Source organism: Triticum urartu, chromosome 2A, assembly GCF_056163025.1.
Source record: "Triticum urartu cultivar PI428250 chromosome 2A, HENAU_Tu73, whole genome shotgun sequence".
NCBI lineage: Eukaryota > Viridiplantae > Streptophyta > Magnoliopsida > Poales > Poaceae > Triticum > Triticum urartu.
The window spans coordinates 343,925,946-343,948,952 of NC_141874.1; positions in this window are offsets into that span (position 1 = coordinate 343,925,946).

Consider the following 23,007-nt stretch of genomic DNA (forward strand, 5'->3'; position numbering starts at 1 on the left):
GGTTGAGAAATCAAATATGTGTCCTTGAGTGCATGCTTAGGTCCCATCCAAGAAACGGGAATGAATTTCAAGCACCAGGGCACTGTTGATTGCCGGCAAAACGTTGAGATTCATGGTTTCTAAATTCTAGTAAATCCAAAACTTGTCTGAAATTCATGAAACTTGGCATGGTATCATGGAGCGTCATGAACATGCCTTGGTAAAAATTTTGTCCCATATGGGGCAGGTTTGCGTATAAGCTTCTCACAAACCAGAGCTTCTCAAACAAGCGTGGTGGTTTCGGTAGGGAACGTGCCACCTTTGGAGACAAAACGATATCCGTTTCCTCTTATTGCTTTGAAAACTTTTCTAGTTTCAACAAAGAACAACATGGGTGTTGTGTTAAGTTCTGGAATTTTTCGGGGTTTGTTTGGACAATTTTTATATTAACTGGGTTTTCTAGGCATTGTATGTGCATAATTCAAATTAGATATACATGCACATGCTCCAGTGCATATAAATTGGTTGTAAAATCAAATATGTGTCCTTGGGTGCATGCTTAGGTTCCATCCAAGAAATGGGAATGAATTTCAAATAGAGTGCACTGTTGATTGCCGGCAAAACATTGAGATACCTGGTTTTTAAATTCTAGTAAATCCAAAACTCGTCTGGAATTCATGAAACTTGGCATGGTATCATGGAGCTGCATCAACATGCCGTGGTAAATTTTTTGTCCCATTTGGGGCAGGTTTGGGTATAAGGTTCTCACTAGAAGCCTCGTGGTTTCGGTAGGGAACGTGCCACCTTTGTGTACGAAACAATATCCATTTCCTCTTATTACTTTCAGAAAATTTCTAGTGTCAACATAGAACAACAGGAGTGTTGTGTTAAGTTTTGGAATTTTTGGGGTTCGTTTGGACATTTTTATTCATTAATTGGGTTTTCTAGGCATTTTATGTGCATAATTCAAATTTGAAATACATGCACATGCTCCAGCGTATGTAAATTGGTTGAAAAATCAAATATGTGTCCTTGGGTGCATGCTTAGGTCCCATCCAAGAAACAGGAATGAATTTCAAACACCACTGCATTGTTGATTGCTGGCAAAACGTTGAGATTCATGGTTTTTAAATTCTAGTAAATCCAAAACTCGTCCGAAATTCATGAAACTTGGCATGATATCATGGAGCGGCATCAACATGGCTTGGTAAAAATTTTGTCCCATTTGGGTACAAGCTTCTCACAAACCAGAGCTTCTCACAACAAGCCACGTGGTTTCGGTAGGGAACGTGCCACCTTTGGGTACAAAAGGATATCCATTTCCTCTTATTGCTTTCAAAAAAATTCTAGTGTCAACATAGAACAACAAGAGCGTTGTGTTAAGATTTGGAATTTTTCGGGGTTCGTTTGGACAATTTTATTCATTAACTGGGTTTTTAGGCATTTTATGTGCATAATTCCAATTTGAAATACATGCACATGCTCCAGCGCATATAAATTGGTTGAAAAATCAAATACGTGTCCTTGGGTGCATGCTTAGGTCCTATCGAAGAAACGGGAATGCATTTCAAATACCAGGGCACTGTTGATTACCGGCAAAACATTGAGATTCATGGTTTCTAAATTCTAGTAAATCCAAAACTTGTCTGAAATTCATGAAACTTGGCATGGTATCATAGAGCGGCATCAACATGCCTTGGTAAAATTTTTGTCCCATTTGGGGCAGGTTTGGGTATAAGCTTCTCACAAACCAGAGCTTCTCAAACAAGTGTGGTGGTTTCGGTAGGGAACGTTCCACCTTTGGAGACGGAACAATATCCGTTGCCTCTTATTGCTTTGAAAAAATTTCTAGTGTCAACAAAGAACAACATGAGTGTTGTGTTAAGTTCTGGAATTTTTCGGGGTTTGTTTGGACATTTTTATACATTAACTGGGTTTTCTAGGCATTTTATGTGCATAATTCAAATTTGATATACATGCACATGCTCTAGTGCATTTAAATTGGTTGGAAAATCAAATATGTGTCCTTGGGTGCATGCTTAGGTTCCATCCAAGAAATGGGAATGAATTTCAAACAGAGTGCACTATTGATTGCCCGCAAAACGTTGAGATACCTGGTTTTTAAATTCTAGTAAATCCAAAACTCATCTGAAATTCATGAAACTTGGCATGGTATCATGGAGTGGCATCAATATGCCGTGGTAAATTTTTTGTCCCATTTTTGTCCCAAGTTTCTCACAAACCAGAGCTTCTCACAACAAGCCTGGTGGTTTCGGTAGGGAACGTGCCACCTCTGGGGACGAAACGATATCCGTTGCCTCTTATTGCTTTCGAAAAAATTCTAGTGTCACCATAGAACGACATGAGTGTTGTGGTATGTTTTGGAATTTTTTCAGGGTTTATTGGATATTTTTATACATTAACTGGGTTTTCTAGGCATTTTATGTGCAGAATTCAAATGGGAAATACATGCACATGCTCCAGTGCATATAAAATGGTTGAAAAATCAAATCTGTGTCCTTGTGAGCATGCTTAGGTTCCATCCAAGAAATGGGTATGAATTTCAAACACCAGGGCACTGCTGATTGTCAGCAAAACATTGAGATTCATAGTTTTTTGATTCTAGTAAATCCAACACTCGTATGAAATTCATGAAACTTGGAATGGTATAATGAGCGGCATCAACCGTGGAAAATTTGTTGTCCCATTTGGGGCAGGTTTGGGTATAAGCTTCTCACAAACCAGAGCTTCTCACAACAAGCCTTCTGGTTTCGGTTGGGAACGTGCCACCTTTGGGGACGAAACAATATGCGTTGCCTCTTATAGCTTTCAAAAAAATTCTAGTGTCAACATAGAACAACAGGAGTGTTGTGTTAAGTTTTGGAATTTTTCGGGGTTCGTTTGGACATTTTTATACATTAACTAGGTTTTCTAGGCATTTTATGTGTATAATTCAAATTTGATATACATGCACATGCTCCAGTGCATATAAATTGGTTGGAAAATCAAATATGTGTCCTTGGGTGCATTCTTAGGTTCCATCCAAGAAATGGGAATGAATTTCAAACAGAGTGCACTATTGATTGCCGGCAAAACATTGAGATACCTGGTTTTTAAATTCTAGTAAATCCAAAACTCGTCTGAAATTCATGAAACTTGGCATGGTATCATGGAGCTGCATCAACATGCCGTGGTAAATTTTTTGTCCCATTTGGGGCAGGTTTGGGTATAAGGTTCTCACAAGAAGCCTCGTGGTTTCAGTAGGGAACGTGCCACCTTTGTGTATGAAACGATATCCATTTCCTCTTATTACTTTCAAAAAATTTCTAGTGTCAACATAGAACAACAGGAGTTTAGTGTTAAGATTTCGAATTTTTCGGGGTTCGTTTGGACATTTTTATTCATTAACTGGGTTTTCTAGGCAATTTATGTGCATAATTAAAATTTGAAATACATGCAGATGCTCCAGTGCATATAAATTGGTTGAAAAATCAAATATGTGTCCTTCGGTGCTTGCTTAGGTCCCATCCAAGAAATGGGAATGAATTTCAAACACCACTGCACTGTTGATTGCCCGCAAAACGTTGAGATACCTGGTTTTTAAATTCTAGTAAATCCAAAACTCATCTGAAATTCATGAAACTTGGCATGGTATCATGGAGCGGCATCAACATGCCTTGGTAAAAATTTTGTCCCATTTGGGGCAGGTTTCGGTATAAGCTTCTCACAACAAGCCTGGTGGTTTCGGTAGGGAACGTGCCACCTTTGGAGACGAAACGATATCCGTTTCCTCTTATTGCTTTGAGAAATGTTCTCATGTCAACAAAGAAAAACATGAGTGTTGTGTTAAGTTCTGAAATTTTTCGGGGTTTGTTTGGACATTTTTATACATTAACTAGGTTTTCTAGGCATTTTATGTGTATAATTCAAATTTGATATACATGCACATGCTCCAGTGCATATAAATTGGTTGGAAAATCAAATATGTGTCCTTGGGTGCATGCTTAGGTTCCATCCAAGAAATGGGAATGAATTTCATACATAGTGCACTGTTGATTGCCGGCAAAACATTGAGATACCTGGTTTTTAAATTCTAGTAAATCCAAAACTCGTCTGAAATTCATGAAACTTGGCATGGTATCATGGAGCGGCATTAACATGTCGTGGTAAAATTTTTGTCCCATTTGGGGCAGGTTTGGGTATAAGCTTCTCTCAAACTAGAGCTTCTCACGATAAGCCTGGTGGTTTCGGTAGGGAATATGCCACCTTTGGCGACGATACGATATCCGTTGCCCCTTATTGCTTTCAAAAAAAATTAGTGTCAACATAGAACAACATGAGTGTTGTGTTATGTTTTGGAATATTTTTTATACATTAACTGGGTTTTCTAGGCATTTTTGTGCAAAATTCTAATTTGAAATTACATGCAGATGCTCCAGTGCATATAAATTGGTTGAAAAATCAAATATGTGCCCTTGGGTGCATGCTTAGGTCCCATCCAATAAATGGGAATGAATTTCAAACACTAGGGCACGGTTGGTTACCGGCAAAACGTTGAGGTACCTGGTTTTTAAATTCTAGTAAATCCAAAACTCATCCGAAATTCATAAAACTTGGCATGGTATCATGGAGCAGCATCAAGATGCTGTGGTAAAATTTTTGTCCCATTTGGGGCAGGTTTGGGTATAAGCTTCTCACAAACCAGTGCTTCTCACAACAAGCCTGGTGGTTTCGGTAGGGAACGTGCCACCTTTGGGGACGAAACGATATCCGTTGCCTCTTCTTGCTTTGAAAGTTTTTCTAGTGTCAACATAGAACAACAGGAGCGTTGTGTTAAGTTTTGGAATTTTCAGGGATCGTATGGACATTTTTATACATTAACTTGGTTTTCTAGGCATTTTATGTGCATAATTCAAATTTGAAATACATGCACATGCTCCAGTGCATATAAATTGGTTGAAAAATCAAATATGTGTCCTTGGGTGCATGCTTAATTAGGTCCCCCTCAAGAAACGGGAATGGATTTCAAACACCAGGGCACTATTGATTGCCGGCAAACTATTGAGATACCTGGTTTTTAAATTCTAGTAAATCCAAAACTCGCCCAACGCGCAGGTTCACCAGGAAGCATGCAAGCTGTTCAACGCAGGATTTGTGCATCTCTTCAACGTAAACGGTTTAGTTAAGAAGTAAAGTAGCAAAAAGTAAACCAAAAAATATACGTGCTTCCACACGCCCCGTGTGCCGTGCGAGTAGGCGTGTGTTGACGGGACGCATGCGAGCAGTCCGCCGCGTAGGCATACCGGGAGGCGTGCGTGCAGGTGTGCGTATTGACGGGGAGGCATGCGAGTAGCTATGTGAAATGATGGTAGGAATGGAAGAAGTCCATCCTGCAGGCTCATCGGGACGCGAGATAGCTTTGACTGCAGCCTGCCTCGCTCCCACTGGTCCGTATTAATTACACGCCCGAGGCGCCCGCCATAATAGGCGGCCGCACCCCCCGGTCCACAGTGGTCACCAACGTCTGGACTCTAGAGTGTATGACGATGCCGCCGAAGCACACCATCGGAGGGAGTGGCGACGTCGGGGCTGGTGAAGCACCCGCACAACGCGTGAAGCTGGCCACAGAGGTTTCCATCGCCGCCGATGAGGTATCACATGGACAAGAGCGCGACCTTGACTTCATCGGCGCCGTCGTGCCCCCCCCCCCAGCCGGAGCCGGAGGTTAATAGCAACTCCGGCAACGACTGTGACGCCGACGGAAAATCGGTTAGTCATCTATATACCCATTTGTGCAGCAAATATATCATGTGTTTTCTCTGGTTAACCCCCACCCCCACACACCCCGCCCCTCTATAATTTTTCTGGAATACAAATCCTATGGTTATGTTCTCTCAGTCCATGAAATCAGAGTAATTAAGATCCGTTAGATGCACGTAGTGTATTGATTGTTTGAATGTTATCCGTATAGAGTTAGTGATTAACTGTTTGTTCTATACAAATGATTTTTGCTAATAATACGACTAGGGTTAGCTTGCGTGCTAATAATTCATGGCTAGATCTTGAGAATTGATTTTGAATGTCCTACATATATGTTTGTGCCTTTTTTCTTCCTGATCTTGAGAATTGATTTTGAATGTCCTACATATATGTTTGTGCCTTTTTTCTTCCTGATCTTGAGAATTGATTTTGAATGTCCTACATGTTATGCCACTTTTTTCTTTCAGATTGCTATGTACACAAATGAGGCTCCGGCCAGCGCTACCGCCGGATGTAGATCTTGGACCTGACTGTGCGGCCAGAAGCGCCCCTGGACCTTAGGAACCAGTAGAATCTCCGGCGGACCGCATCAGCGATCTCCCGGACGGCATCCTTGGGGAGATCATCTCCCTTGTCCCCACCAAGGATGGCTGCCGCACAAGTCCTCGCATCTCGGTGGCGCACTCTGTGGCGCACCACGCCTCTTAATCTCGACTGTCGTCAGCTATCTCTCGATGATGATTCTGAACTCCCCGGAGCCAGCATCTCCTCCCACCAGGGCTCCATTCAACACATCTGCATCCCGGCATGCTACCTGCTGGACATATGTTGTATGGTGGCCGCCTGGCTGACATCCTGCCAAATCAATAAACTACAACAGCTTGAGTTCTACCATGACTATGTATGTAACATACCATGAACCGATGTATTTGTGCCCTCACCACCGATGTCCATGATGTGGTTTTCCTCCTCTCTCCACACCGCCACCTTTGCCCGGTGCCATCTAGCAGACAATCTAGTACAAATGATTCGATTCCCACTGCTAAAAGAACTTACGCTTGTGGTGGTTGATCTGTCGGAGGCCGCACTGCACAGCATCATCCACTCCAGCTGCCCTACCCTGGAGCCCTTGCTGCTTGTTTTTGCAATGGAAATTGATATCCGTTGTCTGAAAATAAAGTCGTCCCACCTTGTAAGTATTGGAATTTGTTTTTTGGACATGATCTCATCATCGAAGATGCCCCTTCACTTCAAAGGTTGCTCCTTGATTCTGGTATAGTACCTTTGCAAATAACTATAGTCTCTGCGCCTAAACTGGAGACCTTGGGTGCAATGCGTGATCCTTTTAGATGGTTCAAGATGGTGTTTGGCTCCACACCTATTGAGGTACTGTATATTATTCACGTAAACTTTTGTACTCTGCCTTTTTCATTTGTGCGCGTAAGTTAAGTAACATCTTGGAGTACACTTTTGGTTCTAATATTATGTTCTATACTCAATGAAGAGCTTGTCCATCCTATCAGTGGTGGTGGATTCTGTCAAGACTTTACATATCAGTATGTGGTGTTTTGATCTCAACACGATTACTGGCTTGCTGCAATGCTTTCCATGTCTGGAGAATTTGTATATAAAGGTGATGATTTCACGCACATTGAGAGCCCAATGTAATATAATTAATCATTCAGCTATCACTCTTCAACATAATCTTTTTTAGACATTAACTGTTTTCAATCTTCATCTCTATTTAGGCACTAACACATGGAGAAAAAGGTATAACCAATCAATGGTTCAAGAAGCACCGGGATTTTCTCAGATCTCATGACATTCATTTGAAGACAATAACACTGGAAGGATATGCATCCAGCAATGCAAACACTAGCTTTGTCACATTCTTCATGTTAAACATGGCAATAGCATAGTCATAGGGTGCATGGATCACTAGCAAAACACATGGCAAAAATGAACTTCCTGTAAACAAACTGACAGCAATAATATTTAGCAAAAGGAGAGCATGGTAATGACAAGCTACAGCACCCCATAATTACAACCAGAGGCATGAATGGATAGAGCATAACCATATCTTCAAAACACCCTTACTGAACTTCATCCAAATATGCATGGATCTACTTGTGGCAACAAATCAACATAGCAACATAATGTAAGAGGAAAAGACTTAGCAGAAAAACTAAGTAGCTAAAAACAGCAACATCGAGTGGCCTACTTTGCATGCTTGTGCTAGTCACCATAGGGCACACAAAAATACAAGGATTGCACCACTGTAAAGATGGCATGGAGTTGCTCCTAAAACATGTATACATGATGCTCAAAAGACAAACACACAAAATGCCGTGAAAAAGACAAATCAGCAAGTTATGATTGATCCCAGTAGACAACATCATTTAGCACTTTTGTAGCGAAGATTAGGGCATCAATATGGACAATAACATGCATGCGAATGACACTAGCATGTAGAGCATCACGAGACGAACATTTCGATATAACATATGCACAAATCGGAGCTACGGTCAGGAAGATATGGCATGATTAAGGGGCACACATAATGTCACAAAAAAGGACTTGGGGGAAAAATCGACCTCCGGATCTAGGGTTTGACCCGGCATGCGAATCGAGGTCAGCAAGAGATGGGCGGCGCGGCGGCCGTAGTTGGTCGGGGAAGGTCGCGGGGTTGGGGTGCTCCAGTGCGGATCCGGCGACAGCGACGGAGGGCGGCGCTCGCTTGGGCATCAGGCGGCGGACGGCGGCGTGAAGGGTCGCCGGCGAGCGCACAGGGCGGCGCGCAGCGGCGGGTGGCGGAGAGAGGCAACGGGGCGCGCGGGTGCGGGCGGTAGGTGGCGGCGGCGACCGCGGGTCGGGAGGGCCTGCCCCGGGCCGCGCGGGCTGGCGGCGGTGGGAGCCGGCTGCGGGACACGTGGCGTCTCCCGATTCGCGGAGGGGCGGCGGAGGACGTGACATGTCCGGCATGGAGGGAGAGGGTGGAGTTAGGGTTTCATTCGCAAATTTTGGGGGGAGAGGCCTATTTATAGATAGAGGGAGCTAGGAGAGTCGAAATGAGGTGCGGTTTTCGCCCACACGATCGTGGTCCAATGACAGAGAGCATGGAGGGGGTTTAGATGGGCTAGTGGGCTGTTGTGGAGGGGTGCTGGGCTGCAAAGAGAGGGGGGTTTTGGCGGTTACACTATTAACCGTTGGGGCATCAAACGACCTCCAAATGGAATGGAATTTGACAGGCGGATTTACCGGTCATGTACCAAGGCCACTCGACAAATCTCAGCCCATTCCGAGAACGTTTTTCTCCCGCTCACGAAATGAGATCTGAGGGGTGCAACGGGTGCATGTGTGAGTGTCGGATTCCGAAACGGACAACTGGGAAAATGATCGGATGCATGAGACGAACACGAATACAAATGAGATGCACATGATGACATTAGATGAAATGCATGACATGAACAAAATGCAAAAATGAGGACAAAACCCAACCATGGAGGATATAACATATAACATTACCAGAAATGGCAAGAGTTGGAGTTACAATTATGGAATGTTACATCCGGGGCATTACAACTCCCCACCACTGCAAGAGGATCTCGACTCGAGATCTAGGACTGAAAGAACTATGGATATTCGGAACGGAGGTGATCCTCGCGCTCCCATGTAGGTTCTCGGTCGGAATGGCGAGACCACTTAACTTTCAGGAATTTGATCGACTTGTTGCGAGTTTTGCGCTCGGTTTCTTCAAGAATGGCAACGGGATGCTCATGATAAGACAAGTATTCTTGGAGGACAATGATGTAGGGTAGAACCCTAATCGGCCGATCTTTCATGAAAAGGAGCGGATCCCGCGACGAACATGAAGAACACAAGGAGGGAAATGAGGGAAAACACGGGGAAACACAAGAGAAACACTAAACCAACAAGAAATAGTCACACATGTGCTAGATCCTCGAGTACATAAGAAATCACACGATCCACGGACAACTAGGAACGATACAAAGGTAGCCGGTCTTCTCCGTGAGGAGGTCTTGATGTTCTTCTCCGCAAGGAGGTCTTGAATCCAAAGGGATCTTCTCCGAAGAGGGGCCGCGGTCTCTCTCGTGGAGTAGATCTGATGTGGATGAGCAATGCTCCATCTCTAAAATGAGCTAAACCAATGCTAACCCTAAAACGTAGGTAGGAGAAGAGTATATATAGTCTAGGTGGGCGAAGGGGTACACGGGCCTCGGGCCCTTACACTGTGCGCAGACAGGGGAGGCCAGACGTTCGGGCGTTGCACTGGATGTCCGGGCGTTCACGGAGGGCCGGATGTCGGGCTGGGATGGCCGGATGTCTGGGCTGGAGGCGCTGGCCTTGCTGCTCTCTGTTTTGGTGGTGTCCGGATATCCAGGCTTGAGGCCGGATTTCCGGGCTTGGCGGGATGTCCGGGCTGGGGCCAGATGTCCGGGACGTGTAGATGCTCGGCAGCTCGATGTTGCTGTAGTCGAAGTCTCCAGCGACCGGATGTCCGGGCTCGGGGCCGGATGTCTGGGCCTTGGAGCTGCCTTCTTCTCCTTTCGGCATTCCTCTTCATCCGTGGACTTGGCGGTTTGTCCGTCTTCACGTGCATCTTCGGGAGGGTCCTCTTGGTACCTAATCATGCACAACATCTCGGACTTAGGTAGTATCCATGTCTCGAGGGGATCATATGCAATATAACTAAGGAGAGAAGTCACCTCGGTCTCGAGAGCTCTAGCTCATGCTCATGTCATGGGTCCTCTTGGCACTTCGTGAGGCGATGGTAGGTCCATGGGGATGACCGTAGGATGCTCCGCATCATCTCCCCTCCCTTGGGGAAGATCCGGCCTCGGATCGAAATGCTCATCACCATGGTAGGGCGTGAGATCCTTGACATTGAAGATGTCGCTCACGGAGTACTTGTTGCATGGGAGGTCGATCATGTAGGCGTTGTTGTTGTAGAGTTCAAGCACCTTGAAGGGTCTATTCGCTCGTGGTCGAAGTTTGGACTTGCGTTCGTGGGGTAAGCGGTCCTTGCGAAGGTGTAGCCACACAAGATCTCCAATGTTGAATACCATGGGGTGCTTGTTGATGTTGCGCTTGGTCGCAAGTCTTTGTACTTGTCGCTCGATGGTGTGCCTTGTATCTTCATGCACCTTCTTGAGATGGTTCACACGTGCACTTGCGTCCATATTGCTGCGCTCTTGTAGTGGTAGAGGAAGAATGTCCAATGGTGACAATGGGTTGAATCCGTAGACGACCTCGAAGGGGGACTTGCTGGTTGTTGAATGTCTTGCTCGGTTGTGGGCGAAATCAGAGATAGGTAGGCACTCCTCCCACTACTTGATGTTCTTCTTGATGAGTACTCAAAGGAGAGCGGAGAATGTGCAGTTTTTCACCTCCGTTTGGCCATCGGTTTGAGGATGGTAAGCCGTGTGGAAGAGTAGCTTGATTCCGAGTTTGGCGCATAGGGTCTTCCAAAAGTAGCTAAGGAACTCGACGTCACGGTCCAAGACGATCGTCTTTGGCACTCCGTGAAGACGTAATATTTTCCTACAAAAGATATTGGCAACATGTGAAGCATCGTCTATCTTGTTGCAAGGAATGAAATGTGCCATCTTAGAGAATCGATCCACAACAACAAATACTGAATCCTTCCCACTTCTAGTCCTAGGCAAGCCAAGTACAAAATCCATGCTAATGTCTTCCCATGGTTGGTATGGAATTGGTAGAGGCATGTTAAGGCCATGGGATTGAGCTTTATACTTAGCTTTGCGACATGTAGAGCATCGGTTGGTGAAGTGGTTGACGTCACGAAACATATTGGGCCAATAGTAGTTCTTTGAGAGCATAGGGAACGTCTTGTCCCGTCCAAAATGTCCCATTAAGCCTCCTCCATGAGATTCCTGCAAAAGCAACAAACGAAGAGAAGACTCGGGGATGCAAAGCTTGTTAGCTCTCATAAGATATCCATCTTTGATGTAATACCGTTCCCAAGATGTATGCGCCAAGCACTTGGCATAAGGAGTAGCAAAAGTATGATCATGCTCATACAAGTCTTTTATGTGCTCAAAGCCAATGCCATTCTACTCAAGTTGAGTAACAAGCATGCATATGCGAGAAAGGGCGTCCGCCACAACATTTTCCTTACCTTTGATGTACTTGATGACATAAGGAAAAGATTCAATAAATTCACTCCATTTAGCATGACGCTTGTTCAACTTGGTTTGGCCCTTAAGGTACTTGAGCGTTTCATGATCGGTATGAATGATGAATTCATGAGGGTGAAGATAGTGTTCCCATTCATGCAAAACGTGCACTAAAGCATATAGCTCTTTGTAATAGATGGGGTAATTGAGTTGCGCTCCGGAAAGTTTCTCACTAAAGTAAGCTATGGGGCACTTCTCTTGTGTTAACACACCTCCTATGCCATTACCTCTAGCATCGCAATGAATCTCAAAGGGTTTGTCAAAGTTGGGTAATGCAAGAATGTGAGAATGAGTAAGCAAATTCTTAAGCTCATGGAAAGCGGTATCTTGGGATGGTCCCCAAACGAAAGGCGCATTCTTCTTGCTTAAAGCATGCAAAGGCGAAGCAATGGTGCTAAAATCTTTCACAAAGCGACGATAGAAACCCGCAAGGCCAAGAAAGCTACGCACTTGTTGCAAGTTGGTTGGTTGTGTCCAAGTCTTAATAGCATTGATCTTGGACTCATCTACATGAACACCCTTAGAAGATAGAACAAAACCCAAGAAAACAAGCTTATCAACGCCAAAAAGGCATTTCTCCATATTAGCATAGAGATGCTCTTTTCAAAGAGTTTGTAAAACGGTTCGGACATGGGTGACATGCTCTTTGAGAGACTTGCTAAAAACAAGGATATCATCGAACTAGATCACAACAAACAAACCAATGTAAGGGCGAAAAACATGATTCATAAGACGCATAAAAGTACCCGGTGCTTCTGATAGACCCATAGGCATGACTAACCACTCATACAAGCCAAACTTGGTTTTGAAAACGGTTTTCCATTCATCACCCTCTTGTATGCGGATTTGATAGTAACCACTCTTAAGATCAATTTTTGAATAGATGGTGGCACCACCAAGTTCATCAAGCATATCATCAAGGCGTGGAATGGGATATCTATAACGAACGGTGATAGCATTGATAGGTCTACAATCGGAGCACATGCGAAAGCTACCATCTCGTTTTGGCACAAGAATGACCGGGATGGCACAAGGGCTCAAACTTTCACGCACATGTCCATGGTCTATGAGATGCTTTACTTGCCTTTGTATTTCTTTGGTTTCCTTAGGGTTGACGCGGTAGGGAGCTTTGTTCGGAAGTGGTGCTCCGGGGATGAGGTCGATGCGGTCCTCGATGCCTTGTAGTGGAGGTAGTCCCGGAGGTAGCTCATCAGGGAAAACATTGTGAAATTCCTGCGAAAGAGAAGACAACACTAGAGGAAGAGTGGGGAGCTTTGTTCAGAAGTGGTGCTCCGGGGATGAGGTTGATGCGGTCCTCGATGCCTTGTAGTCGAGGTAGTCCCGGAGGTAGCTCGTCGGGGAAAACATTGTGAAATTCCTGCGAAAGAGAAGACAACACTAGAGGAAGAGTGTGAGAAGTGTTAGCTTGTGGTTCATTGTCCTTGCACAAAAGGACGTAGTGTAGGACAGTAGATGGGTGCTTGTACACTCCTCTTATCTCACTTTTGGTGGGAAATAGGACTAAGTTCTTCTTTTCGCTCATCATGGAGGTGCTCGATTTGGGCCTGTGGCGCTCACTCTCTTTTTTGTGGCTCGCACTATCACTATATTCTCCATGATGGGTGGCTTGCTTGTCGGCGATCACTTGGCTTGGAGACATGGGGCGAAGTACGTACTCCTTTCCTTTCATCTTGAAAATGTAGTGGTTTGTTCGGCCATTGTGGATGACACCTCTATCAAATTTCCATGGGCGTCCAAGGAGAAGGTGGCAAATGGTCATTGGAACGACGTCGCACTCCAAAGTGTCTTCGTAGGCACCAATTTGGAAGGAGACTTGTACTCGATGCTCGACTTGGAGAGTGCCGGAGTCGGTAAGCCATTAAACTTTGTATGGATGTGGGTGCTTCGCCTTGGGAAATTGGAGCTTGGAGCAAAGTTCTTCACTTGCGAGGTTATGACAACTCCCTCCATCAATGATGACCTTGACGGATCGTCCATTGATGTCGGCCTTGGTATGGAAGATGTGGCATCGTTGGTGTTCTTCTTGGTGATGTTGGAGAGTCAAGACCTTGGAGACAACAAGAGCAGGACTTGAATCTTCGTCACAAAAGACTTGTTCCTCTTCATCGTTCACTTGCCCGTGCATGGCGACTTTCTCAAGAGCATCCATTTCTCCCTCACTCATTGAGTCATAAATGCCGTTGTCTTTGAGGATCATGGTCCGCTTGTTGGTACACTCATAGGACTTGTGGCCTCGGCCTCTGCATGTGAAGCATTTGAAGGAACTTGTCTTGACGGTCTCATCGGCTGGAGTTGATGATGATGAAGCTCTCAGCTTGAAATTGCTTGTTGTAGGATGATGGCTTGGAGTTGATGAAGCTTTCTTAGAACTCGACTTGTCGACGTTGCTTGTAGAAGGCTTGGTAGACGGTGTTGGAGTAATTGAAGCTTGGGTGTTGGAAAAGCCGTAGGACTTGGATGAGAACTTGGCATATTTGAAATCGTCTTGCACTTGACATTCCTCTTTTGTAGCTTGATGCACTAGCTCGATGAGATTTGAGTATGGTTGGAAGTCGGCGATCTTCTTGATAGGATGGTTGAGTCCATTCAAGAAACGTGCCATAGTTTTGCTCATCATCTTCTGTAACATTAGCTCTTATCATGGCAATCTCCATCTCCTTATAGTACTCTTTAACGGTCTTGGTTCCTTGCTTGAGTAGTTGGAGTTTCTTGAGGAGGTCACGGTTGTAGTAGGTAGGCACAAAGCGCGCTCTCATGACATCCTTCATTTGCGACCAAGTAGTGATGTGTGGTTCACCTCTTGCCTCTCAGTGCTCAATAACTTGTTCCCACCAAATGAGGACATAGTCTTGGAACTCAAGGGATGCCATCGCGATCTTCTTCTCTTCTTCATAGTTGTGCAAATGGAAGATTTTGTCGACCTTCAATGCCCATGAAAGATACTCTTCGGGATCATTGCTTCCATTGAACTTGGGCATGGTGAACTTGAGCTTTCTGTCACGTTGCTCTTCATTGTGTTGGGGTCGGGGATGATGACGCCCATGTTGTTGATGATTGTCAAACTTGTGTCGCTCTTGGTGAGGAGGGTTGTTAACCTCATGTTGCTCTTGTCATGGAGGATTTCCATTGTCTTCATGCTCTTGGTGAACTTGGTGTCCTTGAGGAGCTTGTGGAGGGGCTTGTCGAGCTCGAGGAGGAACTTGACGATGCACGCGAGCTTGAAATCTTCGTTCGTGAGCTTCTTCGAGAAGTTCTTCCTCTTGTTCACGCTGATGGCGATTACGTGTGGCGACGGCATGACTTGAATCTCGAAGGGCACGTTGCGCCTCAAGTTCTTGAGCTTCAGGGAGTTGTTGTTCTTGGCGTTGTGCCTCGACATCTTGTGCGTCTTGGTGTAGACGCGCTCGCTCTTCCTCTTCATGTTGTCGTTGTTGTTGCCGTTCTCATGCTAGCGCAAAAGCCGCTTGGGTTTTACGTTGTCGATGCTCTTGAGAGTCGGTGTCTCGTAGAGGATTGAGGCTTGCTTGCCTATCATTGCATGCGGCACGGCGAAGAGTGTTCGATGTCGGGGTCCTTGAGCCGGAGAGGGTGAAGTCGGAGTGTCGACTTGAGCGGCTCCTTCTTGATGAAGATGAAGTGGAAGAAGAGCGGTTGAGCAACAAGGCGCGAATCTCGTCCATTCTTGCATCGTTCTCTTGCTTGTGATCATTGAGCTTGTGGTCGAAGTAATCCCTTGTACGTTGCTCAGAGAGTCACAAGTCGACGGCGAGGTTGTTGATGCGTTCACTCATTGCTTGTTGCTCTTGATGCAAAGTATGTTGTGCACCAAAGAGGTGGCTCTTGGTGACGTAGGAGTTCATGTCGTCGTCGTGTTCAATGAAGAGTGGGTTTGTAGAAGTACTTGGCCTATCCATCATTCCAAGACAAACGTGAGTGGTCGAAAGAGAAGAACGAATACCAAATGTACCTTGACCGAAGTTGAAAGTGGATCAATGATCACTCCAATGTGGACAAGGAAATAGCACAATTGGTACAAATTTTTGTCAGTTTCTCACACCTACACAAGTAAAAAGCTTATGGTGGAGCTTGGTTAGGATGGTGGCACAAAATTTGATGCAATTGTAAGTGAGCTTCAATAATGTTGGAAAAGATTCGCCAGTTCACAATGCAAAAAGTAGACCAATCAATATAAGGTACACGGAAACACACACGCAAAAGATAAGTGGGGTCGTGCAACCAAGGGTGAGCCAAAATGTGGAATCCACAAAAATGCACTTGTTGCACAACACTAGAGAGACGCTAGCATGATTGCACAATAGGCGGATACAAAGACTTGTGCAGAACCTACTAAGCAAAAATGCAACAACTTCTATCCCAAGTATGCTCTATGCAAGGTGTTTTGATGATATGATCCAAGATGCTCTAGTATGATAATCTTAATGTTGTATGATGCTATGGTTCTTGCTTAAAAGCTCTTTGCTTATCTTTCCCTTTTTCTTAAAAGCTTGTTTGTCTCTTTGTTGTTTGAGCTCTTTTCTCATGCAATGCTTCACGAACCAAGATATCAATTGTGTATACGATGACAACCTTGTGACACAAGAGATAATACCAAGATATGCAACAATGATTTATGTATGCTATGGGAAGTATGATCACTAATGTGCACAAGTCTCGTTGCTGGCAATACTAACCGGCTAGTCTCGATGGGTAAGCGACGCAAAGGAGTAAGGCTATGATGGCTATCAATGTAATGGCAAGAATGATCTGTCCAATACCAAGGTGAGGTTACCGTTTCGTTGGTTCCTCGTCCATAAGCAAGAAAGGATGACGATAATCCAATGAGTGTCATGAATACAAAGATGTAGTCGAGGTGGTCGTTTTAGATGACACGTCCGTGGTGAAGATGAGCGGTGGTGATGTTGATGTCGAACCGTACCTAAATAGCCGAAACACAAGTAGGACACGGAACCGCAACTCAAATTCTTTAAAGCAAAATTGGACCAAAATTGTCGGAGTTGGTGTTGGTAAGCAGTGGTTTTGTATGTGGTATATGGTGGTGCTATGCGCAATTGGTGGAGGTATGCGGAAGTATATGTGGGCATCGGAACAAAATTTAGAGAAATATGGACGGAAAACGGACGGTGGAGAGGAAGTGATGCTGCCAGGGGCCGGATGTCCGGGCTTGATGCCCGGATGTCCGGGGTGCCGGATGTCTGGGCTATCGGGCCGGACGTCTGGGCTCTGGATCGGGGGACGAACATGATGAACACCGTATGGAGAGGTCAAATCCGGGAAAAATTCGGCGGAATTTGTGGATGGAAATTTGGGAAAAGAGGATGGAAGGCTAGATCTACCTGCAACACATGAAATCCGCAGATCAAATCTAACAAAACTTCATCACACCAACAAATCACAAAAAAAATTGGGGCTATTTTTGTGGGGCTTTTTCGAATTAGGGACAAAATCACCAAAAACAAGGCTAGCAACACAACAGGGAGGCTCCGAAATCGTGATCAACGTGGCTCTAGATACCAAGATGATGTAGGGTAGAATCCTAATCGACTGATCTTTCACAAAAGGAGCGGATCCCGCGACGAACACGAAGAACACGAGGAGGGAAACAAGGGAAAACAAGGGGAAAACACAAGAGAAACACTAAACCAACAAGAAATAGTCACACATGTGCTAGATCCTTGAGTACATAAGAAATCACACGATCCACAGACAACTAGGGATGATACAAAGTTAGCCGGTCTTCTCTATGAGGATGTCTTGATGTTGTTCTCCGCAAGGAGGTCTTGAATCCAAAGAGATCTTCTCCGAAGAGGGGCCGCGGTCTCTCTTGTGGAGTAGATCCGATGTGGATGAGCAATGCTCTATCTCTAAAATGAGCTAAACCAATGCTAACCCTAAAACGTAGGTAGGAGAAGAGTATATATAGTCTAGGTGGGCGAAGGGATACATGGGCCTGGGGCACTTACACTGTGCGCAGATAGGGGAGGCTGGACGTCCGGGCGTCGGGCCGGATGTCTGGGCTGGGGTGGCCGGATGTCCGGGCTAGAGGCACTGGCCTTGCTGCTGTCTGGTTTGGTGGTGTCCGGATATCCGGGCTTGAGGCCAGATTTCCGGACTGGGGCCCGATGTCCATGTCCTGTAGATGCTCGGCGGTTGGATGTTGTTGTAGTCGAAGTCTCCAGCGGCCGGATGTCCGGGCTCGGGGCCGGATGTCCGGGCCCCGGAGCTGCCTTCTTCTCCTTTCAGCATTCCTCTTCATCCGTGGACTTGGCGGTTTGTCCGTCTTCACATGCATCTTTGAGAGGGTCCTCTTGGTACCTAATCATGCACAACATCTCGGACTTTGGTAGTAGCCATGTCTCGAGGGGATCATATGTAATATCACTAAGGAGAGAAGTCACCTTGGTCTCGAGAGCTCTAGCTCGTGCTCGTGTCATGGGTCCTCTTGGCATTTCGTGAGGCGATGGTAGGTCCATGGGGATGACCGTAGGATGATCCGCATCAGACAATCTCTTCGAAGTTGATAGTGTGCTTGGGGGTCTTGAAGCACTTGCGGAGCTGTGACACGTGAAACACATCATGCACATTTGAGAAGTTGGACGGAAGCTCAAGTTGATAGGCGAGGTCGCCTCTCTTGCCAATGATCTTGAAAGGGTCCACGTATCTCGGGGCAAGCTTCCCTTTGATACCGAAGCGTCGAGTGCCTTTCATTGGAGAGACTCGGAGGTAGATATGGTCTCCGATCTCGAAATCCAAGTCATGGTGCTCGCTATCATAGTAACTCTTCTTGTGCGATTGCGCGGCTTCGAGATTTTCACGGATGACTTTACACATTTCTTCCGCTTCTGTGATCAAGTCATTGCCAAGAAGTTGGCGTTCACCAGTCTCAGACCAATTGAGAGGAGTACGTCACTTTCTGCCATATAGAATTTCAAATGGGGCTTTGCCCGAAGTTGCTTGGAAGCTGTTGTTGTAGGAGAACTCGGCATATGGGAGACAATCTTCCCACTTCATACCGAAAGAGATGACACAAGCTCTAAGCATATCTTCGAGGATTTGGTTGACTCGCTCGAGTTGGCCACTTGTTTGAGGATGGAAAGCTGTGCTGAAGCGAATGCTGGTGCCCATGGCCTTCTGGATGGAGTCCCAGAACTTGGAAGTGAAAATGCTTCCGCGGTCTGAAGAGATCAATTGCGGAATTCCATGCAACGAGACAATTATGGAGGTGTATAGCTCTACCAACTGAGCTGCCATGATAGATTCTTTGATTGGAAGGAAATGCGCCACTTTTGTAAGCTTGTCAATGACAACGAATATAGCATCATTCCTATGCTTGGACTTGGGAAATCCAGTGAAAAAGTCCATTTTGATATGATCAAACTTCCATTATGGAATAGCAAGAGGTTGGAGGAGACTAGCTGGTCATTGATGTTCTGCTTTCACCCTACGACAGACATCACATTCATTCACGAATTGAGAAATTTCTCGCTTCATTCGACTCCACCAATACGATTGCTTGAGGTCATGGTACATTTTTGAACTGCCTGGATGAATGGAAAGAAGATAATTATGCGCTTCGTTCATTATGACCTTCCTTAGATCACCTTTAGGAACCACAATCCGGTCCTTGAAGAATAAGGTGTCCTTGTCATCTATGCGATAGCACTTGTATGTGGGTAAACCCTTGTCAACACCCTGGTTCACCTTCTTCACCATGGTATCAAGGAGTTGTGCCTCACGAATTCGATCTTCCAAAGTTGGAGTGACTTGAAGGTTGGCAAAAAAAGCACGACGAACAACTTGGAGGTTGAGCTATCGGAATGCTTCACAAAGATCCAGTTGGAAGGGCTTGAGAATTAAGCTGTTGCACTAAGGCTTTCTGCTCAGAGCATCTGCAATCACATTGGCCTTACCTGGAGTGTATTCAATACTTGGATTGTACTCTTGAAACATTTTGACCCAACAAGTTTGCCGGAGGTTGAGGTTGGGTTGAGTGAAGATATATTTGAGGCTCTTGTGATCAGTGAAAATGTCCACTTGCCTTCCCAACAAGAGATGTCTGCATGTTACTAATGCATGGACAACTGTCGCCGACTCAAGATCGTGAGTGGGGTAGTTCCTTTCATTTGGCTTCAACTGACGAGAAGTATAGGCCACAACTTTCTTCTCTTGCATTAACACGGCACCGAGACCTTGCAATGAGGCATCGCAGAAAACTTCGTATGGCTTGGACTCATTAGGAGGAGTTAGGACATGAGCTGTGACGAGTTTCTCTTTGAGAGTATTGAAAGAAACATCACACTTAGGAGTCCAGGAATACTTGACATGCTTCTGGATGAGGTTGGAAAGAGGTTTAGCAATCTTTGAGAAATTCTCAACAAATCTTCGGCAATAGCTTGCAAGCTCAAGGAAATTGCGGAGCTGCTTGACATTTCGAGGAGGCTTCCAATTCACAATTGCAGAAACCTTCTCCAAATTGATAGCAATGCTCTTGGCGGAGATGATGTGGCCAAGGTAAAGAACTTCATCAAGCCAAAACTCACATTTGGAGAACTTTGCATAGAATTGATACTCTCTGAGCTTGTCGAGCACCAATCACAAATGTTTGGCATGATCCTTCTTATTCTTGGAGAACACCAAGATATCATCAAGATACACCAGGACGAATTCATTGGTGTAGGGATTGAAGATGAAGTTCATCATATGAGAAAATGTTGGAGGGGCATTAACAAGGCCGAAAGACATGACAGTATATTCATAAGAACCAAAGCTTGTTCTCAATGATGTCTTAGGGATATCTTCTTCACGAATGCGAATCTGATGATAACCCATACGGAGGTCAAGCTTGGAAAACACCTTTGCACCTTTGAGTTGCTTGAATAGATCATTGATATTGGGAAGTGGGTACTTGTTCTTGATTGTCTTCTTGTTCAATGGGCGATAATCGATGCAAAGTCGGTCCGTGCCATCCTTCTTCTAGACAAAAAGAACACCACAACCCCACAGAGATGAACTTGGTCTGATTAGACCCCGATGCTCTTGTTCATCAAGCTATTTCTTCAATTCTTTCAGCTCCTGATAGAGGCAAAGGTGTCCTGTCTTTCGATGAGATGGTGGCTATCGTTTTGGAGGAAGACGACTTTGACGATCCGACTATGAACGTGCGAGGACGTCGCGCCTTAGCAATCGCTAAACCAACTTCGAGAGGTTATTGACCATGCCGGAGCATGATCAACCTGACCATGAAGGTCTGTTTCCTACAGGAAAACGAAGAACAAGCAAGAAACTAAGATTGCAATCTGGATATTGCGAATATAAGATGAAAGCTTTATTGATCAAGGTGGGGTTCTGTGACACCTTTGTCTGGTCGTTGAACACAAACGAAGTACGCGAAGTTGCAGCTATGGAGAACTTTAATCTAAACAAAACCCAAAGTCTAAACGACGCCCTAAGGGCTGTATATATGGAGGAAGAGGGGGGCGGATTTCGTGGCCCTTGGAAGAGGGGTCCGAAACCAACCCTAACTCTTGTTTCCCCACACATACGGACTCTAAAAACAGCCTATACTTAAGTATTTCGAAAATACATGGGCCTGGCCCAATAATAAGGTGACGCAACACCTAGAATAGCCTCTGGACGAAATTTATGAAGTGGCATCTTGTATATTTCGTCCAGGGCTTCACGCACTCCTTATGGTGGCTTCAAAGTCCTGAAATCATCACTTGTAAATCCGTTCTTGATCCCCTTGCGCATGTCATCATCTCCATGCTTGAACTTGCTCCAAGGTTCATCTTTCTTGTCCACACTAGGCCCTTCATTTGTAAGCAAAACAAATGTATCCAATTTAGGCAGCATCATATTCTCATGAACATTAGAATCGTTACCAAGAAACGAAAGTACTTGATAATTCAATTGGCGTGCACGAGCTCTAGTAATTCATCCAGTATGCATAGCAACGGGGGCTGTGGGTGTAACAATGGTATTGATGTCCTCAGCATCCTCCCCTTCTTGAAATGAAGTCGTCCTCGACGAAAGCTCATCCTCCTCAACCAAATAAGGCTTCAAATCTGCAATGTTAAAAGTGGACTAACCCCAAAATCTGTAGGCAGCTAAGTTTATATGCATTATCATTTATTTTCTCTAACACCTTAAAAGGACCAGCAACACGTGGCATTAGCTTTGATTTGTGCAAATTAGGAAATCTATCCTTAAGCAAATGTAACCAAACAAGATCTCCAGGTGCAAACACAACATGTTTTCTACCCTTATCTCCAGGAAGTTTATATTTAGCATTCATACGCTGAATGTTTTCCTTAGTTAACTCTTGCATTTTTAAAATCAATTCAGCATGTTCTTTAGCATCAAAATTAACCTTCTCCGAAGATGGAAGAGGCAACAAATCAATAGGCGCATGAGGTAGTAAACCATACACAATTTCAAAAGGGCACATCTTAGTAGTAGAATGCAATGAACGATTATAAGCAAATTCAATACGAGGCAAGCATTCTTCCCACATTTTCTTATTATTCTTCAAAACAACGCTAAGCATAGTAGACAATTTTCTATTGACTACATCCGTTTGTCCATCAGTTTGGGGGTGACAAGTAGTAATAAAAAGCAGTTTAGTCCCCAACTTAGCCCATAAACATCTCCAAAAGTGGCTAAGAAATTTAGTATCATGATCTGAAACAATAGTATTTGGCACACCATGCAAGCGAATAATTTCACGAAAGAACAAATCAGCAGCATTAACATCATCATCGCTTTTATGACATGGTATAAAGTGTGCCATTTTCGAGAACCTATCCACGACAAAAAAATATGCTATCCCTCCCCTTCTCTGTTCGAGGTAAACCTAAAACAAAGTCCGTAGATATATCCTCCCAAGGAACACTAGGTACAGGCAAAGGCATATATAAACCATGAGGATTGAGTCGTGACTTAGCTCTTTGACATGTAGTGCAGCGAGTAACAAAACGCTCAACATCCCGTCTCATCTTTGGCCGAAATAAAT